Raw genomic sequence first — 13,231 nt, forward strand, 5'->3', positions numbered from 1 at the left:
TAGAGGTGATGCCCCACGGGGAGAGACAAAGTAAACCAGTGCACAAAGAAGAAAGTAATTTGGGGTCCCGAGGTGAGGGGCCCCGTCTGGACACAGGGAGAAGAAAGGCCTTAGAGCCAGCCGGGCAGCTCCCAGCAGTGGGCACGGCGAGGGCAGAGAGCCCTGTCAAGCTCAGTGCAGCACTGCCCGAGGTCACACTGCCAATCGGCGGTGGAGCCAGTGCTCAAACTCAGTGTGTGTACTCCCCCACGGCCCATGTGATGGACACCACCCCACAAGGCCTCTGGGGCTCCTCAAAGGCATAGCTGTGGGACAGACCGTTGTCCTTCCAACTTGGGACACCAGAAGACCAAAGACCAGACCCCAGCTGGGTCCTGGGGAGTCAGGCAGTGGGCCCCCGTTCCCACCTGTCTGGGAGCCCCCAGCACCCCACTATGAATCCAACCCAGCAAAGGGAAACGGGCTGTGCTTTCCTCCGTGCACCGGGCTCTGAGCACACCCTGCTCATCCCACTGGGCGGGAGACAGAGTCCACGGCGAGCTCCCACGTGTGCGTACACAGTACACATGCCGGGCTCACGCACCCGCACACACCGGACTGTGTAAATGGAGTCTGTAAAGTTTCAGGTTACAGAAAGTCTTGAACTAGGAGGAGGGGACCTCCAGACTCAGCCTCTCCTCCCACACCTCTGCCTCCGAATGTGAGGCTGTGGGAGGGTGCACCAAGGCAGCTCTGGGACAGGTTCCCCAAGAGGCCTCAACACGCCGGGGCCTGCCCAAGGCTACCGAGCAGGTCGGACCTCGAACCCAGGCCCATGACTCCCAAGCCCACAGGGAGGAGGCCCTGGGTGGGGCTGGAGGGAACACAAAGATGGGAGTGTGGAGAGCTCACAGGGAACGGGTGACAAGTATCCAAGAGGCCCCTGGAGGCACAACAGCTGCAATCTCCAACACACATAACCCACACACACACGCAACCCCCATACTCACACACGCAACCCCCATACTCACACACACAACCCACACACACATAACTACCGCACTCACAACCCCCCCCACACACACATAAACCCCACACTCACACACATATAACCCCCCCACACACAATCCCCATACGCACACAACCCACACACACAACCTCCACACTCACACATAATCCACACACACATAACTCCCCTACTCATACACAATCCACACACACAACCCCTGTACTAACACATAACCCCCACACTCATACACAACCTCACTCACACATAACCCCCACACACACACAACCCCCACACTCACACAACCCCCCAACTCACACACAACCCTCCATACACACACAAAAACCCCTGCACTCACACACACACACGCAGTCACACATATGCACAGTACACCCAAATTTATCTCACATGCACAGTCACACCATCCAAACACATTCGGTCACACACATTCCACACTCCCCCAGTCAATCCACCACATAGCATGAAGAACATACACCCACACACATTCACATATACTCACACATACATCCTCATAGTCACACACACCCCTCACACACACCAGTCACACACATCCACATGCATGCACACTCACAGTCACCTACAGTCACACATACCTATACACACATTCAGACACACACCCCCTAACAGAACAGCACACCTGACTTTCTACTCAAAGCCAGCCAGCTCTCCGGAGCCTTCTGCTGCCTGAGCCTCTCATCCTGCAGGGCTCATCTCCAGAACACCACAGTGTGGGAAGGCCCCAGTGGCCCCCACGGCAGGGGCTATCCAGCCCCACGGGAGTGGGCGGCAAGGGCAGAGCGAGCAGCTGCCCTTCTTCCCAAGGGGGCCTCAAGCCCGCTGGACAGAACAGTGCCTCGCAGGCCCCTGGCTGTGCCTGTCAAGGTCAGCTGACCATGAGTGGAGCCCTGGGCACACGGGGCACTGGGGGAGCCAGAGCCAGGCATTGACCATCCATCCATCAGGGAGCGCCCTGGCCTCCCTCCCCTGCAGAGGATTCTCCAGGGACACAGGTACACGGCAGAGAGTCCCGAGGGGGGCTGAGGAGACCCTAGCCCCAGGCCCGCTGCCACAGGCTCCTGGCCCTGCAAGCTGGCACCTCCAGAGCGGAGAGCATGCGCGAGCTGTGGTGTTTAATAACAAATTACTCCGAGCAGGCAGGGAGCGGCTTATCGGCCGAGCATCTCCGGCAAGGCCGATACCATCAGCTGCTGTCAAGCAGCTCTGGGAACTATTAGCTTAATTAGCAGTTCCTGCAGGGTCAGCACAAAACTGCTGGCTGAGCCGGGGCCCAGGAACCAGTTTCGGTTGCCAGAGACAGGCTGGGCAGGCCCCTCAGGTGTGGGAGAGGAACCCCGAGGATCCAGAAGGGGCCACGAAACACCCCGGCACCCCCCAGCCGAGGGAGAGCTGCAGATGCTAAGGAGGCTCTGTGCCCCTTGGGGGCCCTGGTGCCCCACACATCACCTGCACAGGTAGGCAAGTTGAGGCCCCCACAAAGGGAAGCCCACCCCACCCTCCCCAGCCAGCCAGGGTCACCAAACTGCACAGACCGCTTGGCCCAGGGACCACGAGCCGAGGGTTTCACCTCCTGGCTCCAGGTGCTGGCTCCTCGACCACTGCACCTCAGTTTCCCATCTGTAAAGTGGGATCACCATGGTAAGGGCACACAGCGGCCCCTGGCACATCGTCCCTGCATGTGGGGACATAGGAGAAACCCAAGGCAGGCTCAGTGCCCTTCTCTCCCCACAGACAGTGGAAGGGTGGGCTCCGGGGAGCAAGGCTGGGTCTCCCCGGACAGGGTCACTGCCCTCCCACCACTGCAGACTCAGTCCCTGCCCAGCGCAGCACCCAGACTGCTCTGAAGATGGAGGGAAATCACAAATGCGGGACCAGGCAGACCCACAGAGGCGGCAGGCGGGGGAGTGGCTGGTGGGGTCAGGCGGGGCACTGCAGCGGCTCCAGCGAGCACGGGGCTTCTTTCTGGCGTCGGTGGAAATGCTTCGAAAATCAAAAGCTGGCTGTAGTAGCAGCTGTGTGAGTGTGTGGATGAAAATCCACTGAACTGCACATCTTAAAAAGGTGACTGTTATGGGAGGTGACCCGTATCTCAACCAATTAACCAATTGGATAATAAGCCTGCTGCTGTGCAAAGGCTGAGAGTGGCACGGAGGGCAGGGGTGGAGACACGCAGGCCCAGGAACCACCAGCCCCTTCTCCCAGCAGGAGCCTGAGGGACATCTCTGACTCAGCCTGCCTGGCGCCCTTCCACCACTTTCTGACTGGGAGGTGTCCCCAACTCCTGTGTCTCTGCTCACACTAACCCTTGTCCCTCTGTGGACCTTAGGGTGGCCTATGTGGAGCATGGGGGGGGGGGTGCCACACTTCCTTTTCAGTGGAGTCTTTCTGACCAACACTGTTTCCCGGGTTCAGCTTCTGAGGCAGGAAGACCAGGCTGGCGGGAGCTGATTTCTCCGGCCCCACCCAGCTCCTCACGAGGAGGCCGAAACCCACTGGTGGAAGGGCCCTTCCCCAGCCCTGGCTGGGCCCTATAGTGCTTTCCCCAGGCCAGCCTAGTCCTGCTCCCGGGGACCTGGAGGCCCTTGGCAGGGGTGGCTGCTGCGGAGAGGGACCCTTCCACTCCCGCCTGGAGCCCGCCGTGGCCAGGCCACTCTGCCACTGACGCTGCAGTGTAATGAGTTGCAGATGCGCTGGTGTAAGAGACCGGAGCAGCCCCGCCCTGCGGAGGAAGCTGGGAACCGTCTGAGATCACGTGCAATTCTGGAGCCTGTGCCAACGCCTGCTGGACCTGGTAGGGGGGCAAGCATGGGGGGGGTGGGCAGAGGGAGAGGCCGTGCCGCTCCTCCTGGGCACACATGGGAGACCACCCAGCAGGCACCCGTGCTGAAGACACCCTCCCTGGCCCTACGCACAGCCCAGAACATGCCACACAGAGCCACCAGAGGCTCTGCCGCCTCCCACTGGGACCCTGGTGCCTCTGAGCCTCAGCTTCTCATCTGTACCCAGGGATAGCACCTCTCCCAGGTTGTTACTGAGGCACGAGAGAGGCTGAAGATGCCAAGTTCCACCTCTCAAAAAGGGAGGGGTGGAGGCAGCCACCAAATGTTGTCCCACGATCCCCACGGCTCCTGCAAAGGCAGGCGGCTCCTAGAGGTTGCTCAGCCAGACCCCTGACCAGATGCAGCCATAACTGCGCTGAGCATCTGTGTGCACCTCCCCCATGGCCAATCCCAGCCCAGGACCCTTCCCCAAGACAGGCCTGAGCCAGGCAGCAGGAATGGTGGGGTGGACAAGCCACCAGAGGGTCATGGGAGGGTCCTCCTGGGCTGACCCTCCCTTCCCCTGGGGCACCTCACCCACCGACCGCTGGCCCCACGGAGACTGCCAGGCCCCTCAGGGCTACATCTAGCCCGGAGTTAACAGCCACCAAGAACAGACCTGAAACTGGTCCCCACTGTCCCCGCCCAGTCCCAGGCCTGCTGAGGGACAGCCCAGGACCCCAGAGAAGCCACAGAAGCCACTGGACAGGCAGACCGACCCCTGCCACCCAGGTTCCAGTGCAGCCCCAGCCTGGTCCACACAGCCAAGGCCACAGCCAGCGAGCGGAGGCGGGGGCGGCGGCCGGGTCCACCCACGAGCAAACGCACACATCAGCTGAGAACACCAGGTCTCCCCTCCAGGACACGCCACAAGCGGCTTCTCTTAGGAGCAAGCCTTACCTGAAAATTCCCAGCTGGGCCAGGCAAGGTGAGCCCCACTCCCCGAGCTCCCCCGAGACCCAAGGCCGCCTGGTCACTCACCCAGGGACGCGCTGCCCCGCCATGAGGGCGAGGGCTCTCAGCTCGGGCACCTGCAGGCTGGGGCTGTGACCCTCAACCTCTGTGTCACCTGTAAGACAGGGGCCCTCAAGAGAACTCCGTGAGATGGCCCACGAGGGGCTTTCCCGGGCCCGCCATGCCGTCAGCCCTCCAGCAACGGCCACCTCTGTGGCGGCCCCAGAGCCACTGGCTCACCCGGCCCCCTCCTGCCAACACCAGACCCCACCTTGGGAAACGCTTTCCCCAGAAGCTGTGGGCCTGCCCTGCCCACCGGCTGGCGACCTGGATGGGGCACACCTCTCTCCAGCCTCACCTTCCTCATACGTAAGACGGTACGCAGAAGGAGAGGGACCCATGTGAGGCCTCATCTATATAACGTTCAAAGCCAGGGCCATGAGCCAGGGGCCAGGAGGCCAGCCCCAGCCTGGGATGCCAGAGTCCGTGCTCCCGGCTCCTCTCCCCCAGCCACCAACACTAGGGACCCAGCTGGGTCCCAGACAGCCCTAACGTCAGCAGTGGCAGGCTGGGCAAAGCATGGCCCCCCAGGGGGTCTCCAATCTCCCAGAACACCCCAGGGTTACCGTCCCAGCCCTGCCCGGAAGAGCCCAACTTAGGGGGTGTGGGGAGCTGGGAGCCACAGAGCACCCAGGTCTGCTCCGCCGTATCCACACCCCTGGCAGGAAGTGGCCCACAGGGTCTGCAGGGGCCAAGGCCAGGAGGGCAGGTGAGGCCCCACCAGAACTGTGCCCCGGCCTGTCTGGGCCTCAGTTTCCCACAGATGCAAGCTGCCCTCTGGTGGCTGCTGGGAGCATCCAAACACAGAGCCCACTACAGCCGGACCCCCACACAGAGGCTGCTGTTGACATTGTTCCCAAAGACACAGATCCCAGGTCCTTCCTGGGGTCAGTGTCTGAGGGTCAGCTGCCCATCAATGCTGGGGCAGAGGCCATTTAATATGCAGGGGCTTGGAGCCCCCTGAAGCCACCAGTGCCCTGGTGCCCACACAGTGGGCGTTTGCCGGACCTCCCTCCCGCCCCGGCACAGGCTCCCACCTCGCGGCTTTCGCATTTCGTCCCTGATGCCTGAACCTTACATGTGACACTGTGGACCTCACCCCACTGAGTGGGAAGTGTCTTCATTCGGCTGGAGATTTGGGGGAAAAAGAGACGGGCAACATCACGGTTGTGGAGGAGTCTGGAAAAATGGGCTGGAGGAGGGGCAGCTGGGAGAGGAGAAACCCGATGGACCCGCTATGCCCACCACGAGGCTCTTGGCACAACCCTTTCTCTTCTTTTTTCTGGCTGTATAGTTCTTAGGAGAGGCTTTTCCCCAAAAAAATGGTAAACCCAGGGGAAACGGTGACACATGTCCGGAGCTGAGGTCAGGATGAGGAGGTCCAGGTCACACCTCCGGCCCTGGGATCCCCATGCTCAGGTCACATCTCCGGCCCCGGGATCCCCATGCTCAGGTCACATCTCCGGCCCCGGGATCCCCATGGTCAGGTCACACCTCCAGCCCTGGGATCCCCAGGCTCAGGACAGCCCGGGCCTCCCACAAGGCTGTCCCCAGGACTGGGAGACACGCTGGCCAGCACAGGCGGTGCTCAGGCAGACAGCAGCCGAACCGTGCCAGCCACACCCAGTGCAGCACAGGTGCGGCACAGTGCCCATCTTGCCCAAAGCTGCCATCGCCAACCCTGCCCACCTGCACCCCTTGGGGCCTCCCTGGAGGGCAGTATAGGCCCATCCCAGAAACAGGACAGAAGCAAATTGCCCCACAGACACACTGCCCTGCAGAGGAGGGTCACTGTGCCCAGCAGCCTGGGCTGATGGTGCCACACCAGGCCTGTGAGGGTTGGGCCTTAGATGAGAAACCAGAGAGGTATGAAATTAGTTGACTCCCTAAACGGATGCCTTCCCACCACCCGCTGCTCAGGAAAATGGCGTGGGTGGACAGGGCCCACCACCAGGCTCCCTGAGTGAGGGGACACCTCTGAGGCCCGACAGCCCTGCCACATGCCAGACTGGGAGGGGACAGAGCAACAAGGAACCCACCCCCTCGCCCATGGCCATGACTTGGGTTACCTCCATCACTAACGACAACTCCCAAAAGGTCCCCATGGGGAGAACATGGCACCCACAAGGCACAGGGCACACGGCACAAGGAGAACATGGCACCCAACAGCCACCGGGGAAGGTGAACTTACTGAACTTGGTGCCCTAGGCTCACTTCCTAGCTTCTATCTGGGAGAAGTGGCAAGAGAAAGGGGTCCTGTTTTGCAACCGTCCACACCCTCCCCAAATTAACAACAGCGAGGATTTACCCAGAACCAGAGCTCAGGTCTCCAACTGGAGCCAAGACGGCTGCTAACAGCGGGCACATCAGGCTGGGGACAATGCTGTGGGAGTGAGGCCAGTGCAGACTCGGGCATGGGGGCACACACAGGCAGGATCCCTGTTCAAGTGGGTCCCCTCCTCTAAGCACCACCAGTCAAGTATTCACCCCAGCCGGGAACTGACCAGGACCATACAAGGGGCTGACAGAAAGTGGGGAGGGCAGAGCTGGGCACACTCACGGGGGCCTTGCTGGGCCTCACCAACTAAGCAGCGTGTGTCTGCAGGTGTGAAGGAATCTACGACTTAACCGTCAGCCCCGTGCCCAGCCCATGCCCAGCTCCCAGGAGGCTCTGCTCCCAGGAATACCATCATTTATTCACTCCATGAAACCCATGAGGGCCTATGCCATGCCAGCACCATGCTGTGACCATGAGGCAGACCCAGCTCCTGCACCCCTGAAGCTCACGGTCTGGCAGGGGCTGGGGAAGCCAGACCTTGGACAAGCCGCTGGAAACACAGTTTGTGGCATGAACGGAGAAACACAGGCTGCAGAGTGTCTGCAGGGGTGCCCAACCAGGCAGGCCTAAGAGATGCCCCTGCCACCCCAGGGAGAGATGGCACTTGAAGGATGAGCAACAGCCTTCAAAAGAGGGGCGGCCAGGCAGGGAGGGGGCCCAGGGTCAAGGCTTCGTGGGAGCTACCCCAGGGGCACAGGGGAGCCACTGAGGGCTCTAGGCAAAGGCTGCCATGAGCAGCGGCCATGCACTGGGCCCCGGACAAGCGCTGCTCACTCCTCTGAGCCCGTCCCCTCCCAACCCGCACAGAAGGCCCAGGGCGGGCAGAGCCAGCAGGCAGTCTAGGGAGAACACGGAGGCACAGAGAGCAGTGCCAAGCCAGGGGGCAGCTCCAGGCTGGGAGACAGTCAGACTGGGGCTCCTCCCACCAGTGGCAGCCCTGCCAAGCCCAGCAGGAGGGGAGGACCGGAGCCCGGCGGCATCAGAAACCCAGTACAGCCGCAGCAATGTGCATACCCTGGCCCCCCAGGGCATGAACGCACTGCTGTCCCCATTCTACAGATGGAGACCCTGAGGACATGCGCTGAAACCCCTGCCTGGGTCAGACCAGAAGGAGGCTCATGGTGCTCAGGCCCTGAGCCACTGTTCCGGAACATTCTGCCTCCCCCAGTCACACGGGCAGGTGGCAGGCGGTCCTGGAAGCCACAGGCCTGCTCCCAAACACGGAAGCTCAGAGTCCCTCCGATGTTAATCAGAGCCATTAGGTGCTTGTTCGGCAATTAGGAGACACAAATTATAGTATGAAAAAGCTCATTACCAGCAAATGACGGGCGACGGCCACTGACGGTGCGGAAGGCCCTGATGAATCGCGCACGTTGGAGGCATTTAGTCTCAGGAGATGCAACACCTCAGTGCTCACGGCCTCATTTATCACCCGCACCTTCCCACCACCACCATCCCTGTCCCAGCCGTCCAGTCGGGAGACAAAAAGAAACGACAGAGTCGGCACCAGGCAGGCAAGGCAGGCCCTTGGAAGGGGCCTCCCCGCAGGAGATGCCCAGGGAGCCGGGCACACTGCAGGCCCTCAGTACAGAGGGTCTGGGGGCTCAGGGGAGGTCCCGGAAGGAGGCAGGGCAGGCAAGATTGTGCTTCCCAGGAGGCCTCAGTTTACCCCTCAGTGAAATGAGAACATTGAAAAGGATCTCCAGGTTCCCTCCCAGCTCCAAGACCCAGTGCCCAACCGGAAAAGGTTCCAGAATCAGCTGAAGGAATTAGCAAAATGATCACGGCATTAACTGGATGAGTCAGATGGCAGGGCACGTGGGCAAGTCCAGTCTGACAGTGAAGGGCCAGCTCCTGCCCGTCAGATAAGATCCCTGGCAGGGCCGGGGTGAGGCAGCACTCGCCACATCCAGGCTCTGAGATGGCAGCACACCAAAAGCTCTCCAGGCCTCCTGGGTTCCTGAACCCCAGGCCAGGGGGAAAGACAGGAGTCACCCACAGCTCTGAGGGCCACCGGAACCCTCGCCCTGCACCGGGCTCAGGGTCCCTGCAGGGAGCCCAGGGCTCTAGCCTCCTCCCAGCGGGCTTCCCCACTACCCATCGGCAGGCCTCAGGGTCCCCACCTTCAGCCTGCCTGGGGGCAGCCCCGCAATCCAACGAGCCCCAGGAATTGGAAGGGGACTCTTTCTTCCAAGAGATTCTAGCCAAACCCCTCTCTCCATGGTCCCAGGTCCTGGATTTACCCCCAACACACAAAGGCCCGGTGGCCACCATGTCCCCTATGCAATGCCAGGCTGAGCAGCCAAGGTGCGCCACTTTCAAAAGAGCCTCCTGCAGACCAGAAAGTGGTGGGTAACCTCAAGCAACCTGAACACAAGTGTGCTGGAAGGGGCGCTGGCACGCGGGCACTGGCTGCCCACACTGTCTCCTGATACCAGTCCTTCAGAAAGGGAAACTGAGGCTGTGGATGGCGGGACCAAGGAAAGGATGGGTCTTGCCTGCAGCCACAACGGAGACAGAGCTTGAACCCAGAACTCCAAGCATTGGCAAGGCTGTGGGGCCAGGCAAGCCCAGACCTGGGCACACCAGGCTCCCGCGACGAGCAGGGTGGGAATGGAGAAGGAACCAGCGCTTCCCGCTCGCTCTGACCTGCCGCCCAACAGGCCAGTCCACAGCCTGTCACCGGCTCAGGCAGTGCAGTCTCCAGGGAAGGCAGACACCCAGCCCAGTGCCCTCCACCAAGACTACCGAGGACAGCTGGCAGCTTCCAGGCCCTGCCCAGGGATCCTGGCCCACCCCAGGCAGGACAGAGCAATCACGGGGGCCATAGATAAAGCCCTGGAGCCCCTCGGCGGCCTCAAAAGCATGGTGGCATCTGTGCCGGGTGGGTCCACTGGGTGCACCACACCTCCACCCTCCGGTTACTGCTCCATTCCCCTCCTAGTCCCACACAACCCTAGCCCGGGAACCCCCGCGGCTCCAGAAGCTTCCCTGTTCCCATTCCCTCACAGGCCAGGCCCACCCAGAGCCACCAGGCTGACCAGCATGGCAGGACAATCTCGGGAGCAAAGCCCCTGGGGAAACAGGCTGCGACCAGGGCCTAGAGCCTACCCAGGACCTTCCAGGACAGAGAGGCCACATCCTTGCTGGGAGGGGCAGGGCTGGGTGTCACCTCCCCACCCCACCGGGGCCACACAGGGCTCATCCAGACTCCAGGGCCACGCTTCTCTTGCCTTCAGCCAGTGTGTGCTATTTATCCAGCAGAGGGAGGAGGGAGGGAAAACAATGCAGGTGGCTGATCTGCAGGGGGTGGGTCACACCCCTCCCCAGAGGTCAGGGTAGCCCCCCCAGGCCTCCCCAGACGGGCACCCTCACCTTCCAAGCAGGCAAAGCCACAGTGCCCCGGGAATCATGCGATGACTTATGGAACTGATGTTCACGCCGAGATGAGGGTGCGCCCGGTGGAGGGGATGAGGAAGGGTGGGAGGCACGAGGCAGAAGGGAGCCTGAGAAGGGAGGGGAGGTGGGCTGGGGCACACCTGCAGCCATTAATTAGCTTGTTATTGCCAGATAATTATCTCTGGGGCCTCCAAAGCTTTCGAAGCCCACTTCAGAGCCGCCGGCAGCAGCAGCACACCCATCTCACAGCCAACGCCTGAGGACCTCAAAGGCAGGTGGCCCTGGCTCTGCCTCAGTTTCCCCAGCTATTCAGTGGCATGCGTGTTCTTTACATCTCACCCTCCGTGCCCTCAGATGTGAGCAGGGGACCCCAGAAACAGGAAGAACACCTCTGCCTTCCTCAATTTCACAGACAGCGGGTCTGGAAGCTTCCTCCATCCCTGGCTACAGCCTGGCCCTCCTCTTGACCTCTCCCACACGGCAGCCCCCAGCAGCTGTTCCATGAATGCTCCCTGGACCCTGTTGAGCCTCCCAGAACTAGGCATGGGGTAGGAGCGGGGCACAGGGCTTAATGAAAATCCCCTGCCATGTGGGGCTGTTGGACCCAGGGCTCCACCTGCCCTTCCCGAGCCTAGCAGCAGGCCCCGGGGGGCTCCTGGCCTTCTGCCCGCAGCCCCACCACCCACGTGAGCAAGCAGCACACACACAGGCCAGGCTCAGACCTGCCGACATTCCCAAAGCCAGCACACCCCATAGAGACCCCAGCCGGGGCCCAGGCCTGCCCTGGAAACTGCTTTCTCAGGCAGGGTCCAGGGGCTCTGCCCAGTCCTGCAAACCAGCAGGGAGGGGCAGGGAGGGGAGGGCAGGGCCTAGGGCAGTGCTGCTGTGCTGGAACGGCATTCAAACAGGAGCTGGAAAGCAAGTCCCAGACCTCTGGGGAAGTCTCTGGAACAAGACCTTGTCAGTTTCTGGGTGGTACCCACAGGGCCAAGTCCAGACCCTGCACAAGGCCTCCGAGGACTGCACAGGCTCAGCTCCTGACCTCCCCGTACAGGCCCCGGAACTCTCCCAGTTTTGGGCCTTTGCATATGCTGTTCCCCATATGTTCCCTGTCACCTTCCCCAGGAAGTCCTCCCTCCATCTCCACCGCAACCAGGCTGAGGGAGACCTGTTGGCCCTGCACTGTGGCTCCCGCCTGCCTGCCTGCTGCTGGAGGAAAGTGGCTGGTCGTGGCCCAAGAGGCCTGGTGTCCATCTTCCAGCTGGTGAGCCACAGTCCTCCAGCGAGGGCCCAGGGACTGCGCAGGCAGAACTCGGCATTTCAGCTCTGTTCCGCACAGACTCAGGCCTGGCTCTGTCCTCGGCAGGTGGCCGGGGCCTGGGCAGCACACCTCGCAGCAGCCCTCTTGGAAGTGGCCCACAGCCTTCTGTGGAGATGGTGCTGTAGGAGGCAGCCCTCGGGCCAGCGAGCAGCTGGGGTGTCGGGGAGCACACTGTGTATGCCTCTCATCCCATCCCTGCCCCGTGCTCCTGTGTTCTGTGGGGGCATCCCAGGCCCCAGGTGGGATGCTGCCCCCCTCCTCTTTCTCCTCCTCCTCCTCCTCTGCTGTGGCTCCTCCCCCTGCCCATGGGGTCCGCTGTAAACTACCCCCATGGTCTCACCCTAGGATCAGACAGTGTGAAGATTGCCAGGGAAAAATCAATAAACAAACTTATGAAGAAACTGTGATTTACACACAATTTTCTAAGAACACGTAATTTCCCGGGTGCTCTGCCCCGAGGGTGGCCAATTCTGCTTACCTCTGGTGCATGTTTGTGTTCTGGAAGGTTCTGGGTAACATATCTGACTGGTTAAGCAGGGCATTCCCTAGCAAAGACCTGAACTTTCTGCTTGGGACTGCACAAACCACAGCCGAACCCTTGGCCTCAAACCCAGGGCTACAGCTCTCTGAAGGGCTGACTCAGGCCTGGGGGTCTCCCACCCTCTACCCATGATTCTCCCACTATGCTCGTGGTGTGGACAGTCCTCGTGAACATACAGATGTCACCAACTCCATGTCCCCCAATCCCCAGCACAGATGAGAAATCTGAGGCCCAGGAAGCGCCTGACTTCACGCGGCTACAGCAGAGGGGCCGAGGCGTGAATCAGCTCCGTGCAATCCCCTGTCCCTGGCCCTGAAAGTCCCCTTTTCCCAGGAACCTGCAGGGAGCCCAGGTGAGGATGCGGGAGGCTGCAGCCTGCTCAGCAGCGAACTCTGGCCAGGTTTCTGCTCCGGGTTCTGGAGAAGGGCCTTCCACCGGGGCAGGAACCAAACCTGTCCAACCGCCCTAGACGCCTCAGTGCCTGGGCAACTATCTGCTCCATCGAATTTCTCAACCCACTCACAGCAGGCAATTGCAACAGGCTGCGGAGACACAGATAAGGAGATTCAGGGTGTGGGTTGGGTGGGTTTAGGGGTGGATTTTTTTCTTTTGTTTTGCTTCCGCCCTGGCTATGCCTTCGCGCCTCCCCAGCTCTGCCCGGGGGCCTCTGAGCTTCCTGGGGGTGCCCAGCACGGGTCATGGGCACGGGCCTCAGGCCACCTCCAGGGCTGCTGAGGCTGGGAGAAAGGCAGGGTGCGGAGGTGTCGGGAGACAC

The sequence above is a fragment of the Rhinopithecus bieti genome, unplaced genomic scaffold (assembly GCF_001698545.2).
Source record: "Rhinopithecus bieti isolate Rb0 unplaced genomic scaffold, ASM169854v2 scaffold_2205, whole genome shotgun sequence".
NCBI lineage: Eukaryota > Metazoa > Chordata > Mammalia > Primates > Cercopithecidae > Rhinopithecus > Rhinopithecus bieti.